Here is a 19,588-nt window from a genome sequence, read left to right on the forward strand (position 1 = left end):
TAAAAACACAGAGGATAAAAATAAAATATGGAAAAAAGATATACCATGTTATAACACTAAGCACATGGAACCTGGAACAGCTATATTATAGTTTCTCTGATTATGTTATTAGAGAAAGTGTATCCCAGGTCAAAGAATGCTGTTAGGGCTAATGATGGAGATTTCCTTATGATAAAAGGGATTGTTCATCAAGAAGATGTAATTTTAAGCATTTGTGTACCTAATAACAGAGCCTCCATAATACAGAACAAATACAAAACAAATACTAATGGAAATAAAAGGAGTAGATAAATCTAGTTAGAGTCAGACATTTCAACACCCCGCTGAATAATTCCTTCAACAAGTAGATGAAAAATTAGTAAGAATATAGAAAACTTACACTACTAATTTTTCACCTGATATTTATAGTAACTTCTATTCAACAAAATAGGAATACACCTGCTTTTCAAATGCTCTCAGCACTTTTATCTTTAGATCATATTCTGTTCTGTAATACCAGTCTCAAGAGGATTCAAGTCATACAATGTATATTCTCTGATTATACATAATAGGCTCTCTTGGTTAGAGAGCTTTCTGGCATATCTCCAATTTTATTGTTTAAAGCTAAACAGAATGATTCTAAATTATCCATTAATCAAATAAGAAATTCCAAGGAAAATTGGAAAATACTTAAAACTTACTGAAAATGAAAATGCAGTGTACCAAATCTTATGGTATGCAGCTGAAACAATACTTGTAGGAAAATTTATAGCATTAAAGTTTTGTATTAAAAAAGTAGAAAGGTTTCAGATTGGTGACCTCATCTTCCACCTTAAGAATCTACAAAGAAGACCAAAGTAAATCCAAAATAAGCTAAATAAAGAAATATTGAAGGTAACAGCAGAATTCCATTAAACGAAAGAAAGCAGGTTGGGTGCAGTGGCTCACGCCTGTAATCCCAGCAGTTTTGGGAGGCGGGCAAATCACCTGAGGTCGGGAGTTCAAGACCAGCCTAACAACATGGAGAAACCCTGTCTCTACTAAAAATACAAAATTAGCAGGTTGTGGTGGTGCATGCTTGTAGTCCCAGCTACTTGGGAGGCTGAGGCAGGAGAACTGCTGGAACTTGGGAAATGGAGGTTGCAGTGAGCTGAGATCACGCCATTGCACTCCAGCCTGGACAACAAGAGCAAAACTCTGTCTCAAAAAAATAAAAAATAAAACAAGAGAGCAATGCAATAAAGAAAAATTAATAAAATCATCAAAAGCTGGTTTTTCAGTGTTACCAGTAAAATTGATAAAACCCCTAGCTAGACTAATTGCGGTTAAAAAAAAAAAAAAGACCAAAGTTGCAAATTGACAATGTTTAGATACAAGAGAAGGGGTATCACTAAATATCTCATAGATGTCAAATGATAGAAACAGAATTTTATGAGTAACTTTATACTAATAAATTTAACAATTTGGATATAATGGACAAACAACTTGAAAAAAACACACTACAAAATCTCACTCAAATAATAATATAGATAACCTGAATAATCTTATATATTTATTTTTAAAATGCTTAAAATTTTTTTCTAAAAGAAAGCTCTAGGCCCAAATGGCTTTAATGGTGAATTCTAAAAAGCAGTTGCAGCGATCACATTGGAGAAATTACACTTATGTTAACTGTGAATTTTAGTTCTTCCTTTAAAATGGCTGTGGTTTAATATGAGAAAAAATAATGTGTTATTTGGAAATGTTAATATTAATACTACAGAAGATAAGATTCATCCTTAATTTTTATTTTAGAAGGTTGGTATCAGGGTGAGATTATTATATTTGATGAGTTCTCAGTATCTGTTTATGCAGACTTCTGTTATACTGGGGAACTTTGAGTAGCAAATTCACAGAAAGAAATAATGCTGATGAGGGTGAATTATTAGTAGATCGGCCCATTTATTCTTACTTTAGAGAAAGCAGGTGGGGGCTGTTCATTTTACAATGAATGTCTATTCTGGACTATACTTGTAAATATTACATTTTTTGTATGTAAATGCTTGATTCGGAATTATATCCTTTATTACTATTTTAAATAATTTGAGGCTAGACAAAGTTTTTGAATGTGAGCAGATGCATTTGCCATTATTCTCTGAAAGTCATATTTCTTGTGATTAAAGATTTACAAAAACTAATCTAATTTTGAGACATAATACTTAATACATGATCCTGACATTTCTTTCCAGAAATAAAATTAGTTTATTCTCAAAATGTAAGTTTTCACAGCCCTGTTAAAATGAGTTTATTCTTTGAACTTGTACAGAAACCTACATATTGCTAAAATGTTATCAAAAGACCTTTTAGAAAGTGCCAAGAAATGAATTATATATTTAGGTTTATTCTTAATACTAGCAGCAGGAAGAGCACATTGTGAGCTAAATTGGTTAATTGAAGTTGGAATCAGTACTACCTTTATACATAGATCATATACCAGAAGATAATTAAGAACTACATTAAGATAGTCTTGAGGACCAATATGCTCCAAATATTTTCTGTGTGAAGAAGAGCATACAAATATAATATATAGATCATATAGTCATATGGATTTACTTAGAGTTGTTACTTCAAAGTAAAATTTCTAATTATTATTAGCCACAAATTGAAGGTAGTATAACAAGTAACTTTTTTTTCTGTGATAGAACATTTTAAAATCTCATCTGCTGAACAAATTTAGATATAATTCATCACAGACTTTGCATAGTCTGTCTGATTTGACACTCATCGAAAGTCTTCTAACACTATTCAAAGTGTATGTACTAAAAACAATATGCACAATATCTGGCAACTTATTAGAAATGTTCACTCTCAGGCCTCACCATAGACCTACTGAATGAGAAGCTATGTTTAATACTATCTCCAGATGATTGATATGCATATTAACATGTGAGAAGCATCAAAATAACTTCTTTTGGCAAAGTGAGCTTGTGTGGAGCTATATTGCCTGTCTTTCTTTTTAATAACATTCTTAGAAATGTTAATCCTTTTTATTCCTGTTTCTTGTATACTTATACCGTTTCTTCAACTAAAGTCTTAGACTTCTAAAGTTAAGTTCTTTCTAGCAATTACAGCTTCCCCTGTGAATAAAAGGTGGTAGAGAAATGCCTCTCTGTAGATTCTGGCAAGACTTAGCTTACAGTGAACATAAGTATTGGATCTTTGGTGTGGTGTGAATGTAAAACTTATATTTAATGTCTTTGTGTATTTTCTTTTAAAAAGAAAGTACAGATCTATATTTTGTAATAATTTGATTATTTAATACTTATATCTTAATTTTTTTCTGTACTCTAACTATGCATGTGCAGGTATCATTTAGGGCCATCATGTTGCTCCCATGGAACAACACAGTTGGGGAGGGGGCGGACACAAATATGCTCATGTTGTTTGCTGTGCCATTATTAATAAAGTCCTTTGTTTCAGACATATGAGTCTTGTATCTTTTGGTAGCATCTTTGAAACAATAGTATGTTAAATTCTTAGGTTGCTAGTAGAGTAAACTCTCAGACCTTTCACATTTCTTGAGAGTTGGTTAAACTGGATCAATCTGAGATATGGTATAAGTTTCTTATTTCTCTGTGGCATAAATGTTAAACTTTTTACTGCAACTATTGCTTTTTTTCCCCTTTTGTATTTTTACTCTTTACATATATTGTTGTCATACTATTTAGAAATAAGAGATGGGTTAATCTTTTTCTTAATGACATATATGGCTCCTTTTGTTATATGAGAAATAAAGATAGTGGTCCCAATCTAAAAATATAGATTGGTTTACTCTTTTCTACTTGATTCCTTTTTCTGGAAGGAGAAATAGATTTGGGAATCATTTCTGACTCTTTGTCTTATGGGATATGCATTTGTCATATGATTTGTTAAAGATGCAATCAGTGACAAGAAAATAGAAGAGTAATTGTTTCTATATTTGAATCAGATTTGTTATGTCAGATTCTTTATAACTAAATTAATGTTATACTAGCACTCAAAACCAAAGATCTTTGATTTTAGTTGTAATTTTGAAATAGTTTACACTTTTCATTTTCTGTTGAAAAAGAAATAATGGTAAAATACTTTGTTATTGTTGTTGCTCTGAAAGTTTAAAAACTGTTTTTTTTTTTTTTTTTTTTTTGAGACAGTCTTGCTCTATCAGCAGGCTGGAGTGCAGTGGTGCGATCACGGCTCACTGCAACCTCAACCTCTCGGTTCAAGTGATTCTCTGGCCTCAGCCTCTCGAGTAGCTGGGACTAGAGGCACGCACCACCACACCAGGCTTCTTTTTGTATTTTTAGTAGAGGCAGGTCACACCATGTTGGCCAGGATGGTCTCTGTCTCCTGATCTCATGATCTGCCTGCCTTGGCCTCCCAATGTGCTGGGATTACAGGTGCAAGCCACTGTACCTGGCCAAAAACATTTATTTTATGAGCAATTTTATATTTTATTTCATTGTAATGTATCATAGTAGCCTTTTAAAATGTATACTCCTCTTTTAACCCATGTTAGATTTGTATGAATGAAATGAAGAATATTAGTTCCATGACAGAAATTTCCACTGTAAGAAAAAGCATGATTTCCTGATAAATATAGTTGAAAATCCAACTGCATTTCACTGTTTTCATTTAGCTTTCTAATTTGAGATCATCATACACGTGCACTTGTAAGAAATAATGCAGAGACAGCTTGTGGATTTTTATCCTCTTTCCCCAGTGCTAGCGTCTTACAAACTGATAATATAACATCACATCCAGAATGTTCAAATTGATATAATCAAGATATAGATGGTCTTCATCACCACAAGAATCTCTTATATTGTCCATTTATAGCCACAGCACTTCGCCTGTCCAACCCTCTCCTAAGCCTCTGGCAACCATTAATTTTTTTCTCTAATACTATAATTTTATTATTTCAATAGTATTATATAAATGGAGTTATGGAGTGAGTATATAACCATTTGGGATTGGCTGTTTTTACTTAGCATAAGATTCCTCCAGGATGTTTCATGTCCCAGTGTTTGTTCTTTTATATTGCTGAGCATGATTAGATGGTATGGATGTATCACAGTTTGTTCTAACATTGACCAGCTTGGTGGACATCTGAGTGGTTTTTAGTTTGTGGTTATTATGATAAAGCTGCTATAAATGTTTATGTACAAGTTAATATGTCAAGCTAAGAGTGTATTTCTCTGGGATCAGTGCCCAAAAGTATAACTGCTAGTTGTATGGTAGTTTCATGTTTAGTTTTTTAAGAAGGTGCCAAAGTGTTTTCCAGAGTGTCTGTACCATTTTACATTCCTACCAGCAGTGTATGGGTGATCCAGCTTGGCTGCATCCTCAGCATCATTTGATGTTGTCACAGTTTTTTTTTTTTTTTTTCTTCAGCCATTTTGACAAGTGTATAGTGATATTTCATTATGGTTTGAATTAGCATTTCACTAATGGTTAATTATGGTGACATCTTTTCATATGCTTACTCAACACATGTATATCCTATTCAATGAGATCTTTCATTGTCTTTTGGCTGTTTTCTAATTGAGTTGTTTGGGTTTTTTACTGTTAAATTTAAGAGTTCTTTTTGTATTATAGATACTAGTTCTTTTTAAGAAAGTTGGTTTGCAAATATAGTGAATGCTCATTATTCTACAAGTTTACTGCTTGCTAAAATTTATTTGAAGTGTCAAATTCAATACTTGTAGTGCTTTTGCAGTCATTTGTAGATAAGCACAGAAGGAGCTGGGTGCAGTGGTGCATGCCTGTAATCCCAGCGCTTTGGAAGGCCAAGATGAATGGATTGCTTGAGCTCAGAACTTCGAGACCACCCTGGGCAACATGGTAGAACCCCACCTCTACTGAAATAAAAAAAAAAAAAATTAGCCAGCCTTGGTGGCAGGCATCTGTATTCCCCGCTACTCTGGAGGCTGAGGCAGGAGAATTACTTGAACCCAAAAAGCAGAGGTTGCAGTAAGCCGAGATCACAGTGCTGCACTCCAGCCTGGGCAATGGAGGGAGACTCTTTATCCCAAAAAAAAAAAAAAAAAATTGCACAGAGTCTTCGAAATTGCACATTCCCAATTGAGGCCTAGCAAGATGATACTCTGCCTATTTGTTTTAGTTTTTCATACTATGAACATAAACATGTCTCTTTTGGAGATGATTTTGTGCCCCCCCGCTTTTTTTTTTTTTTTGCATTTTCTTGCCCCACCCCACCGCCCCCCTTTTTTGGTGATTTTACTGCTTCAAATGGCCCCTAAGTGTACTGTTGAGGTGCTGGCTAGTACTCCTAAGTACAAGAAGGTGGTGATAGGCCTTGCCTTGTTTCCAGAGCAAGAAGGAAATATGTATATTAGATAAGCTTTGTTTTGGCATAAGTTATTATACTCTTGACCATGAGTTCAATGTTAAAGAATCAATAATATATATTAAATCAGGTAACTTTAAATAGGAAACACAAACAAAATAAGTTGTATATTGATTTGTTGATGAAAATATTACTAGAGGCTTGTAAGAACTTGTATTTCAGCATTTGCTAATTCACTATTCATGGGGAATTGATAGAGCATAACTACCCTGAGAATTGATTGTGTATTCTCCCAGACTGTAACTTAAAAATTCTCTTGACAGGTCTTTCACACAACAAAAGTTTTAAATTTTAATGCAGTCTAATTTATCGAAATTTTCTTTTATGGATCATGATTTTGGTGTCAAATCTGCCTATTCCTAGATTCTGAAGATTTTCTTTTATATTTTTCCAGAAGTTTTATAGTTTGTTTCACATTTAAATTTATTTTGAGTTACTTTTTTGCATATGATGAAAGACTTAGGCTAAGGTTTATTTTATTCTTTGTGGCTATCCAGTTGCTCCAGCACTGTGTATTGAAAAGGCTATCTTTCCTTCATTGAATTGCTCTTATAACTTTGTCAACAATTAGTTGGGTATATATATCTATATGTCTGTCATTTTACCAGTACCATGTAGTTTTGATGGCTCTAGTTATAAGTCTTGAAATTGGATTGACTAATTTCTCTCACCTTTTTTTTTTTACTTTTCCATAATTGCTTTATTCTAATTCCTTTTTCTTTTTATATAAAAAGTTTAAATAATCATCTCTATCTACCAAAAATCTTGCTGAGATTTTAATAGGAGCTTCATTAACTTTTCAGTTTACAGAGAATTGGCATGTATGTTATGTTAGAGCTTTATATCCACGAACACGGTATGTCTTTAAGCATTTTGTAGTTCCTGGTGTACTAGTCCTCATACTATTTCATTCATTTTATGCTAAGCATTTTATTTTTTTAAGTGATTGTAAATATTATATTTTAAAATGCAATGTGTTTTTATTTCTAGTATATGGAAATAGAATTGATTTGTCTTATAATAAGTTTATTTTGTGTCCTACATTTCTTTTTGTACTTAAGTTTGTTTCAGGGTTTTATTTTTTATTTTTTGGTAGATTCTTTGGGATATCCTATATACACAACCTGGTTATCTGTGAATAAGACAGTTTTAATTCTATGTTTCTGATTTGTATGTTTTTTATTTCCTTGTCTCATTTTACTGAAACTTCTAGCACTGTGTTGAATAGGAGTGGTAAAAGTACAAATCTTTTTTGTTTCCGATTTTAAGGAGAAAACATTTAGTCTTTTGCCATTAAATATAATGTTAGCTATAGGTTTTTTGTTGATACTCTATCATATTGACTAATATAATTGAATACAAGACTGTATTTGGTTTCAAAAAAGGAAATATTTATTTTCTGCTTTTGAAGTTGTTTATATTTTGTCTTGTCATGTTGCCAATAGCTTGAATTTGTGTATGGTTATTAATTTTGAAACATTTAGATGCTGTAATAATATTATAAAAACTCTCCAAATATGGAGTAAAAATTTAGCACTGTTGGTTCTAAAGATACTATCGAGAATGTTGCTTTATGTCTCCTGTTTTTTTTTTTTCCATATTGTGGCCGGAATCCTTAGATTCCTTAGACAAAGGAAATCTTCCTTTGTCCTTCTTTCTATAACTGGGATGCCTTATCTTCTTATCTACCCACTTTATGAGTGTGCATGTTTAGGATATATGAAATGCTGGACTAGATCCTGCTGCTTGCTTCTGTGGAAATACATTCGTTTTGTGATTTCTTATAAATCAGGATCTTTAAATGACATTATTATTTAAAATATATCTTTTAAAATGATATGTTATTATTTTAAAAGAGTTTACACATTGTCTTAAAAAAAGAAAGAGACTTCTGGTCCAGCATATCAGAAGTTTGGAAGTTACTATTCTGTCCTAAAAATAAATAAAAAGCAGAAGAAACTTTTAAAAGCAACAAGTCTTTTTAGATTTGTGAAAGAAGTGAGGTCACAGGGCAAATTGCTAACCCCATAATTGGAGAGATCAAAAGGTGAATACAGATAATCAAACTTACTGGAGCAGAAAATCATGTGCAGACATCACCAAGGGAATAAGTGTGGGCATAGGAAAACCTGAACTGTAACTGATGACTTTGTCAGAGACTCAGTGCAGACAAGTGTAGGACTCCAGAGGCTTCTCCCTCTACTTTTGTGAGTTTTACCTCCAAGAGCTCAGCCAGGTTTTCATAGTAAATATGAGAAAAATCCTACTCATATGTTTAGGAGGGGAGGAGAAAAGGAGCCATTTTTGAAATATGCCAGAGCATTCTGTTTTTCTTAACAAGGTCTACCCTCAGGGGAAACTAGTTAACCAGAGCCTAACTTGTTGGGGTATTATCAGAGCCTAACTAATCTGGGAGAAAGGAAATACCAAACTTCAATCAACTCTATTCTTCCGTCTAGAAGATGGGAAATACTCAACTCTAGCCCACCCTAGCCATCCTCTTCCACCTAAGGGGGAAGAAGAAACTGGGAAACACTTATGAAGCTCACAGTGTGGAGGCATAAGTTCACTAAACAATTGAGACCTAATCAGAGAACCATTCCTCTCCCAGCACACTTGACAATTACTAAAGGCCTAATTATAGGAATTCCTTTTATCATGTACATCATGTTTAGTTATCGGAAAGTTACAACTTATACTAAAGGCACTAAACACAATTTTAAGAGACATAGCAAGAATCAGAACCAGATGTGGCAAGGATGTTAGAATTACCAGACTGAGAATTTTAAACAACCACGATTAATTTGTTATGGGCTCTAAGGGGTAAAATGAACATTATGCAAGAACAGATTGGAAATGTAAACAAAGAGATGGAAATTCTAAGAAAGAACCAAAAAATAGTTAGAAATCAAAAGCTCTGTGTACAAATGAATGCCTTTGATCAGTGTATTAGTGGACTGGACATGACTGAGGAAAGAATGCTGAGCTTATGGATATATCGATTGAAATGTCCAAAACTAAAAAGCAAAAAGAACAAAATCTGAAAAATAAAAGAACAGCATTTCTAAGGAGCATGGGGCAACTACATGGTATAAATATGCTTAGTGGGACAGAAAGAAGGAAGAGAGAGAAAGGAATACTGGAAATATTTGAAGCAATAATGGCTGGAAATTTCCACAAATTATTATCGGAAACCAAATTTCTACAAGAGCTATTTGAGGAAAACTACAAAACTCTTATTAAAGAAACCAAAGAACTAAATAAATAGGTATATCATGTTCATGGATAGGAAGCTTAAATATTATCAAGATGTCAGTTCTTCCCAACTTAATCTATAAACTTATTGCAATTCCAGTAAAAATCCCAGCAAGTTATTTTGTGGATATTAACAAGTTGATTCTAAAGTGTATATGAGGAGGCACATGACCCAGAATAGCCAACACAACATTGAAGAAAAACCAAGTTGGAGGACTGATAATACTCAGCTTAAAGACTTACTATAAATCTATAGTAATGAAGATGATGTGGCATTGGCTAAGTAGTAGACAGATAGAACAATGGAACAGAATAGAAAGCCCAGAGATAGACCCACATAAAAACAGTCAACTGATTTTTGACAAAGAATCAATGGCAATACAGTGGAGCCATGGTAATCTTTTAAATCAGTTTGCTAGAACAACTGGATGTCCACATATAAAAAAGTGAATCTAGTCACAGACTTTATGCCTTTCACAAAAAGTAACTCAAAATTGATCATAGACTTAAATGCAGAATGCAAAAACTATAAAACTTCTAGAAGATAATATCGGAGAAAACCCTTATGACCTTGGGTGTATGCTGATGAGGTTTTAGATACAACACCAAAGGTATAATCCATGAAGGTAAGAATAAACACGCACGCTGGACCTTATTAAAATTGGAAACTTTTATGAAAGACAGTGTTAAGTGAGAAGACAAGTCACACACTGAGAGAAAGAAATTGCAAAACATACATCTGATAAAGAACTGTTATTGAAAATAAAGATCTCATAAAACTACTGAACAATAACAATCCATTTTAAAAATGAACCAAAGATGTCAACAGACACCTCACTAAAGATATGCAGATGGAAAATAAACATATGGAAAGATGCCCCATATCATATGTCATTGGAGAAATACAAATTAAAACAATGAGATACCACTACTTATCTATTAGAATGGCCAAAATCCAAAACATTGAGAACACCAAATGCTGGCCAGGATGTGGAGCAGTAGGAAATTCTCATTTATTACTAGTAGGAATGCAGAATGTTTCAGCCACATTGGAAGATAGTTTGGCTCTTACAAAGCTAAAGATACTCTCACCATACAATCCAGCGATCACGCTTTTTGGTATTTAACCAAAGGAGTTGAAACTTATGTCCACATAAAAACCTGCACTTGGATGTTTATAGTAGATTTATTCCTAATTGCCAAAACTTGGAAGCATCCAAGATGGTCTTCAGTAGGTGAATGAATAAATAAATTTTGCTTCATCCAGACAATGGAATATTATTCAGTGCTAAAAAGAAATGAGCTATCCAGCTAAGCCATGAAAAGACATGGAAGACTATTAACCATTTATTTCTAAGTGAAAAAAGCCAAACTAAAAAGACCACCTACTATATGCTTCCAAATCTATGGTATTTTGGAAAAGGCAAAGCTATGATGAGAGTAAATTTGGGGTTAGGAACAGAAAGGGATGAATAGGCAGAACATAGAGGAATTTTAAGGAGTGAAAATACTCTGTATGATACTGTAATCATGGATACATGTCTTTATATATTTGTCCAAACTCATAGAATGTACACCACCAAGATTGAACCCTAAGGGAACTATGGGCTTTGGGTGATTATGATGTCTCAATATAGCTCAATATAGAAGGCTGTTGATAATGAGGGAAGCTGTTGATGTATGGGGTCAGGGTGAACATGGGAAATCTCTATACCTTCCTCTCAATTTTGCTGTGAATCTAAAACTGCTCTAAAAAAAAATTTAAAAAGAACATTTTCTGGGCAGTACAAAGGCTTCTTGTAAAATAGTTTGAATATTTTAGATATGTGGGTTCTGTTATTTAATAAAATTAGAATAAACTGCATTCATCAGTAGATAACTAGTGCATTGCTTATTACATTACTGAACAACTATTGCTTCTCTGAATGGAGTCGCTGAATACAGACATTTTTTGATCTGCCCTTTGTAACCCTTGATAATACTCCAAGGTTTTGCTGCTACGTGTGAGAACCCAAGATAAGCCTCAAACTTGGATTCTCTCTGAAGGTATAATGAGCTACCACCCCAGCCATTTGGCACATCACCCATGTTATTTTAGAAAAAAAAAAAAAAAATGCCTTTCAGTGGAATGAGATTATTTTACTTTAGCAGTTTTCTATGTTATAAAGTTTAATTACAAGTTTAAATGAACAGAAGTAAATTTGTGCCCATATGGCATTAAAGTATGTTAACTTTAGGGGAGAGAAATAATATGAATAATGCTTAGAGATGTTTTTCTGTGCCAGAAACAAAGCATAACATTCTTAAAATTGTATTTGCACTGAAATGTACCTGTCTAAGAAAAGAATAATATGTTTTATGCTATTTCTTTTTCTTTTCTTGGATCATGGTCAGTTCTAAAAGTAGAATGAGATTTGTAGCCTAGTAATGGTTTTATAAGCATTAGAGTAACTGGGCAAATAATCTATTGTGAATTTCCTACAGGTCTGTTGATGTCATTAAACACAAGCATATTGTATTTCAGAATCATTTAGTCATCCTCACTGTTACTGACAGTTGGTGCATTAGTTCATGTTAAATGGAATATCTCTTTAAACTATTCTTGGCATTTCCTAGATTAGATGAATTATGAATTTGATTATTAAAATTAACCTTTTATGTTCATCTGGTATGTTGTTCTGAGCCAATGTCCTTTTATACTAAACCTTTACCATCTTTCTATGCTCCAGGAAAAAAAAAATCTTTATTCAGGTAAATATTTAATGCAAAGTATAATTTGCATAAAATGTAGTTTGCAATATATGTAGTTTGTTTCTAGATACAAATATTTTGCAAATATATCTGACGTGAGCCAGAAGGATGGATACATTCTAAATTTGTACATCTTTTTATTTCCTTCTTTCATTTATCATAATTGATTAGGATTTTTGGAAATAATAGAAGTGAAAATTAGGCTAAATTTTATTATGAATAGAGATAAACTATATTTGATTTCCAAAGTATTTGCTAATTGATACTCTTCTACCCCACATCCCCATCTCAATACTCTCTAGGTTTTAAGAACATTTTGTTAAATTAAAGGGAAAAGATTTTTAAAAATCTTGTTTGGCTATTATGTCATGTGCAGATGGGCCTTCTCATTACACTCTTTATTTTATTCCTCTTCATGAATTTGTCAGTTTCTTTCTGATTTTTTTACAGGAGAGACTGCACGACTTGTTCCTTCAACCTTTTCTCTTTGTGGATGCACTCATGCATCCACATATTTCTTTCTCTCTCTCTCTCTCTCTCTCTCTCTCTCTCTCTGTGTGTGTGTGTGTGTGTGTGTGTGTGTGTGTGTGTGTCTCTAGACAGACACATATACTATGGGAAGCTTTAGGAGGCATTTGTGTGTTTGATGTAGCCACCTCTGTCTCTCTCTCTCTCTCTCTCTCTCTCTCTCTCTCTCTCTCTCTGCCTCTCTCTCTCTCTCCCCTTGTGTGTGTGTGTGTGTTTGTGTGTGTAGACAGACACATTTACTATGGGAATCTTTTGGGGAGCATTTGTGAACTGTTTAGGACAGTGGGATTCTGATTACTTTGTTGTGTGGTAAGGAATTTAGACAGAATTCTGAAAGTTAATTTATTCAAAATAAGTATTTGGGGGTCAGTATAGCAGTATTCAAAGTTGGACAGAATGCCTTAAACACTAGTAAAACTCATGGACTAGAAGTTGATTTTAAAAGTGCAGAAAGTTGTGTTTGGCTTATTTATACAGATGAAGTAATCTGAGGCAGAGGATAATCGGTACATGAGGTTGTCAAATCTTAAATTAGTGAGTCATACAAAGGTATTGGAACACCTTAAGTGACCATAACTTTTTCCAGGAGTTACAACTGATGTATTTTGAAGAGGGAAAACCAGTTTGTGAAAATGTTTATAGGCATTAGGTTTTTGAAATCTAAGATTAAATGTAGGTTTTGATGGCTAAGAAGTATGTAGACTACATTATTTGCAAAGATTGTGTATACTTTCTAGCTTTGCTTAGGATCCTGAAATAGATTATTGAATACAGAATAACTAGTTGAAGGTATACTGAGGTGCTTGGAAGAAGTATTCAGTATTCATCTGTACACTTCTCGTCCAGTTCCTAGAACAATCGTCTTAGTGCTATGCTAATGTTATAATCTACTGAATAACATAGCCAGTGTACAGATAAAATATGTGTTTACTAAATCCTGGTTTAGCTTAGCTAGATATTCTTTAGAGGCTGACAAGATGCTCGAACAACTTATATTCAGTGATGGTGATTTGGTGGAGATATTAAAGAAAATCATAGCGTATTGATAACTGAGAAATAAAAGCAGCTGGCAAATTCGCTTTGCATACAGAAACTAGAGGTGAAAGTTTTAGTCAGGAATTAATGTAGTCTCTGAGATAAACAGCCATTCAGTTTATTTGTTTACTTTCAATTTTACCTGTCTACTAAGAGCAGATGCGTGTCTTTTCTATTCTTTATCCCTAGTTCCTGGATCAATGGCTAGCACATACCTACTTCTCAATAAATATTTGTTGATTAAACCAACTACTTGTCAGAGAACAAGAATTATACTTCACATTGAGAAATGACATAGTCATTGCTGTAATCCGAGTAGAAGGCTTACAGTAGAAGGCTAAGAATTGTTTTTGACTTGCTTTTAAACAGGACATTATTAGATATCTCAGAGATCATAATTATTTTCTAGACTATAACAATAAATTTATGCATACATAAATTTGTATATTTATGTATACATAAATAATATGCATATTATATGTATATATACCTATATGTGTGTATATATAGTTGTGTGTATACACATACATACATTTATACACATATATGAGTATATATACATATATGCGAGTATATGTGTACATAATATGTACATATATACATATGTATATTATTATGTATATGTAAATATACAAATTTATGTATGCATAATTTAATACAATAGGTATATTATTGTGGTAAGAGCACATAATGTGAGATCTACCCTCTTGTCAAACTTTTAAGTTCACAATACAGTATTGTTAACTAGAGGCACAATGTTGTACGGCAGTTATGTAGAATTTATTCATCTTCTTTAACAAACTACAGTTGACCACTGAACAACACAGGAGTTAGGGTGCTGACTTCTTGCATAGTCTAAAATCTGCTTGTAACTTGATTCCCCCAAAACTTAGCTATTAGTCTACTCTTGATTGGGAGCCTTACCAATAAAATCAACAGTCATTTGTTATTTCTTTACAAGATGAATCACCTGTCTGAGATCGCAGTCAACCACAGCTGCAGATCTGAAACAATAGTAACATATTTAGCAATTAAACTTTTTCTTGTAATGTTATGACTTCTCTGCTTCTTGGGAACACTTTCAGAATCATGAATTGCACTCTGTATGGCTCCTGTGGTATTATTCAAGGTTTACAGTATTGCACTGAACATGATGAAAAATACACGAGAAGCTTGAGAGATAACTGTTTACTGTGTTACGGAGTTTACTGGAGAGATGATCTGCTCACGCACATGGAGATGATTAGCATTATTTGGCATTTTAAGTGAATACTCACAACACGTGAGCTTACTGCAATAGCAACAGTAGGTGGCTACAAAATTATTATGGTACTGCAGTATGTACTACACTGAATTTTATGCAATTATGATTTAATACTGGACTTTTAACATTTGTTTATATTTCTCTCAACTTTGAATGGTGCCATGTGCATTCTGTAAGTGTTTGTGTGGTAAGTTTCGATAATTTTAACTTTCTATAATAATTTTTTTGTACACTTCATGGTAGTAAATGATAAAAATTGACTAGAATCTACATATATTTTATGCATTTATATGTACCTTTTTCTTAATTTATTTTTCTTTTTGAGACAGGCTCTTGCTTTCTTGCCCACGCTGGAGTGCCATGGTGTGATCTCGGCTCACTGCAACCTTTGTCTCCCAGGTTCAAGTGGTTCTCCTGTCTCAGCCTCCTGAGTAGCTGGGACTATAGCTGTGGGCCACCACACCCAGCTAATTTTTTTGGTGTTTTTTGTAGAGACTGTGGTTTTGCCATGTTGGCTAGATTTCTTAATTTTTTTTTTATATGTCTTAGGCTATGTGGTTTGTCTGTAAGTTTTTTCAAATCGTTGTGTCTCCAAAAAATTTACCACTGTATTTACTGAAAAAAAAAATCCTGTGTAAGTGAACCTACACAGTTTAAACTCATGCTGTTCAAGGGTCAACTATATATACCTGTCGAACGCCAGCTTTTCATTTCTTCTTTTCCACAGCTCTTGGCAGCCACCATTCTACTCTCTCTTTCTGAGAGTCTGACTATTTTAGATGCCTCATGTAAGTGGACTCATACAGTATTTGTCATTCTGTGACTGGCTTGTTTTACGTAGCATAATATCCTCCCGGTTCATATATATCTTCAAATATGGCAGGATTTGCTTCTTTTTAAGGCTGATAGTTCATTGTGTGTACAAAGCACATTTTCTTTCCTTATTCAGCTATCAATGGACATTTAAGTTATTTATATATTTTGGCTATTGTACATAATGCTGGAATGAGCATGGGAGTGCAGATGTCTGTGAGATTCTGGTTTCAGTTCTTTTGGATATATACCCAAAAAAAGGGATTGCTGGATCAGTAAAGTAATTCTGTTTTTAATTTTTTTGAGGAACCCCTATACTGTTTTTCATATCAGCCGTACCAGTTTTTCATTCCCACCAACAGTATATAACAGTTCCAGTTGCTCAAATCACTGTAATTATCATTTAGTGATGTGCTCTTTTGATATATGCAATATGTGACTGCCTAAGATGGCCTATGCTTATTTTGTTATAATTATTTCCAAATACTTTTAAAAGATGATTTATTGATAATGAAAAAAACCTTATGCTTAAAACCAATTTTGTTTTTGAATCTTTTAAATATTTATTTAAACATAAATATAAATATATAATATTTAATATGTATTATCTCATGTGTCTTATGTTATTATTACAGGTCTGCATGATCAGTCTCAGTTCTTACTGGAAATTTTCTAACAGCCCATTGCACATTTTAAATTTAAGCTTTATTATCTAAACGAGTTTCTGCAAAGTTGTAAGCCATTTATTTACATTGCAAAGGAAATTCTTTTTTTGGGAGTTCTTATTTTTTAAAAATAGCTCTATAATTTATAATTTTTGGAGATATACCTCTACCACCATCTTTTATGTCAGTGCATTTATAGGGTTGAGCAAAAGATTTTATAGTGGATGACGTGAATATTTTACTTTGAGTCTACAGTGCAGAAGAACAACAACAAAAATGTGTGGGGAATTCTGTTATGAGCTAGCCTGTCTGTGGGTTTAATTTGAATTCACTGAAGAGAGTGGACTTCGTAGATTCAAGTTAATGAGCCATTTCTCTTAAAGTCTTCTGTCACTATGGGATTGCATATAGTTAGAACTGACAGTTGGAAACATGCTGAGATAGGGAAACTAAAAAAACAGCTGTCTCTCTGGGCAAATGGTACCAGCTGGTGAAGCTCTCCAAAGCAAAATATTTTATATAATAAAATAGCTTTCAGAGATCACTGAAGTCACATACTATATATTTAAGGTAAATTTTTTGTTTGTTTGCCTTCATTGAGCCAAAATACTATGATATTAAATGACAGGTACATTTTATTCAGTTGAATATGTCTTTTATTTTATTGACAAGTAATCTCTTCATCATGTGTTCATTAATATATAAGCCTTCAGAGTTTACTTTCTAAAATCACGTACAGATCCTTGGAAAAGTTTTTGTTTCTTGTATGGATTTTAGAAATAAAGACAATTTTTGTTCCTGTTAGGTCTTTTCTGGAACAGAATCTGTTTTTGAAATGTCTTGAATTGTGTTAGAAATTATTAGTCTATGTTTTCTTTTGAACTCATACTTTGAGAAGAGATTTATACCTCCGAATCTTAATCTAAATTTTAGAATTACCATTCTTTTGATATGGTCTGATCTGACTGCTAAAATTATTTAGATTCGTCAAAAATTTTAAATCTAAGTAGCAATCTACCGCTTTTTTTTTTTTTGGCAGAATGGTAAGTATTGAATTTTTGGAATGTCAGTATTCTGAGGTGCTTTAGTTTTTGTACATGGCAAAACTGTATAATTAATGTTTGTGCGAAGAGAAATAGGCAAAGGGCTGATGTATATTACTTACTTCAGCAGAAGTTCATCATGTTATTCATAAGAAAGATTTTAGCTAAAAGTGATAAATCTAACTGAATATATTGTATATTTCGTTGTAATCCACTTTACATCCTGTTTTGGCTGATGAGCTGTACTTTTTTGTTTCACTTTAGTGATGGTTGCTATGGGGTTTACAATATGTATCTTTAACTTACCACTATTTATCTTCATATAAAATGATGCCACTTCACATATAATGTGAGAGCCTTATAACATTGTATTTCTACTTCTCTCTATATCTGGGTTTCCATCTGGAATCATTTTCTTTAGCTTAAAGACTCTGTAATATTTGTCATACCAGTCTGCTGGCAATTAATTTTCTTGGCTTTTGTTTATCTGGAATGGTCTTTATCTTGCTTCATTTTTGAAGGATAATTTCAGTGTATGTAGAATTCCAGGTAATGGGATTTTTTTTTTTTCTTGGATTACTTTTAAAATGTTTCTTCATTTTCTTCTGGCTTGTATTATTTCTATTGAGGAGTCATATTTCTTATATTTCTTACCCTCTATGTAATATGTTGTTTTTCTCTGGCTGCTTTTAAGATTTTTTTTTTTTTAAAATTACTGGTTTTCAGTAATTTGATTATGACTGTGCCTTAGAGTTCTTTTCTTCATGGTTATTCTGCCTGTTGAGCTTCTTGGATCTGTGGCCTTATAGTTTTTTTTATCAAATCTGGAAAATAAACTACACTTATATCTTCAAATATTTCATCTTATTTCTCCCATCCACACTTCCTATATTCTTTTTTTCTTTCTTTCTTTTTTTTTTTTTTTTTTTGAGATGGATTCTCGCTCAGTCACCCAGTCTGGAGTGCAGTGGCCTGATTTCAGCTCACTGCAGTCTCCGCTTCCTGGGTTCAAGGGATTCTCTTGCCTCAGCCTTCCAGTAGCTGGGATTACACGTGCCCACCACCACGCCCAGCTAATTTTTTTTTGAATTTTTAGTAGAGGTGGGATTTGACCATGTTGGTCTCAAACCCCTGACCTCAAATAATTCACCTGCCTCAGCCTCCCAAAGTGCTGGGTTTACAGACATGAGCCATGTGCCCGGCCACTTTTTATATTTTAATTACCTGTGTGTTAAACTTATTGTCATTGTCCCACTGGTTACTGAAGCCATGATCATTTTTTCAGTCTTGTCAGTCTTTTATTTGGGGGAGCTCTAATTGCCATATTTTTATGTTTGCTTATCTGTTCTTCTGTAGCATGTAATCTGATGTTAAATCTATACATTATATTTCTTATTGCAGATATATCTTTTTCAGTTCTTGAGAGTTCTGTTTCTGATTTTTTAAAATCTATTTCTTATTATGTTTATATTTTCCTCTGCATGATTGAACACTTTTGTAATAGGTGCCTTAATGTTCTTGTCTCCTAATTTCATAATCTCAGTCACTTCTAGGTTCGTTTTTATTGACTGATATTTTTCCTGGTTGTGAATCACTTTTTCCTGTTTCTGTGAATTTCTCTAGTAATTTGTATTGGTTGGTGGTCATTGTAAATATTATGTTAATTAGTTTCTGGATATTGTTTTCTTCTTTTTAACAAATGTTGAACTTTGTTTTGGTAGCGGTTAATTTTCTTACAAACAGCCTGGTCATTCTAGGGATAATTTAGGTCTCTTATGAATTGTGACCTTTTTCAGGTCACTACTGAATATGAGTATTCCTTGAGGCCTTCACAGTCTGGGTGGCTGCAACTCAACTGACTCCTATCCCC

At 33.2% G+C, this 19,588-nt stretch overlaps 1 protein-coding gene across 20 annotated transcripts in view; it reads left to right on the plus strand.

Annotated features, from left to right (window-relative positions):
- The window catches only part of ARB2A (ARB2 cotranscriptional regulator A), a 505,249-nt gene that overhangs the window by 105,855 nt on the left and 379,806 nt on the right, over nucleotides 1-19,588 (plus strand). The window lies entirely within an intron of this gene.

Source organism: Saimiri boliviensis, chromosome 1, assembly GCF_048565385.1.
Source record: "Saimiri boliviensis isolate mSaiBol1 chromosome 1, mSaiBol1.pri, whole genome shotgun sequence".
NCBI classification, from domain to species: domain Eukaryota; kingdom Metazoa; phylum Chordata; class Mammalia; order Primates; family Cebidae; genus Saimiri; species Saimiri boliviensis.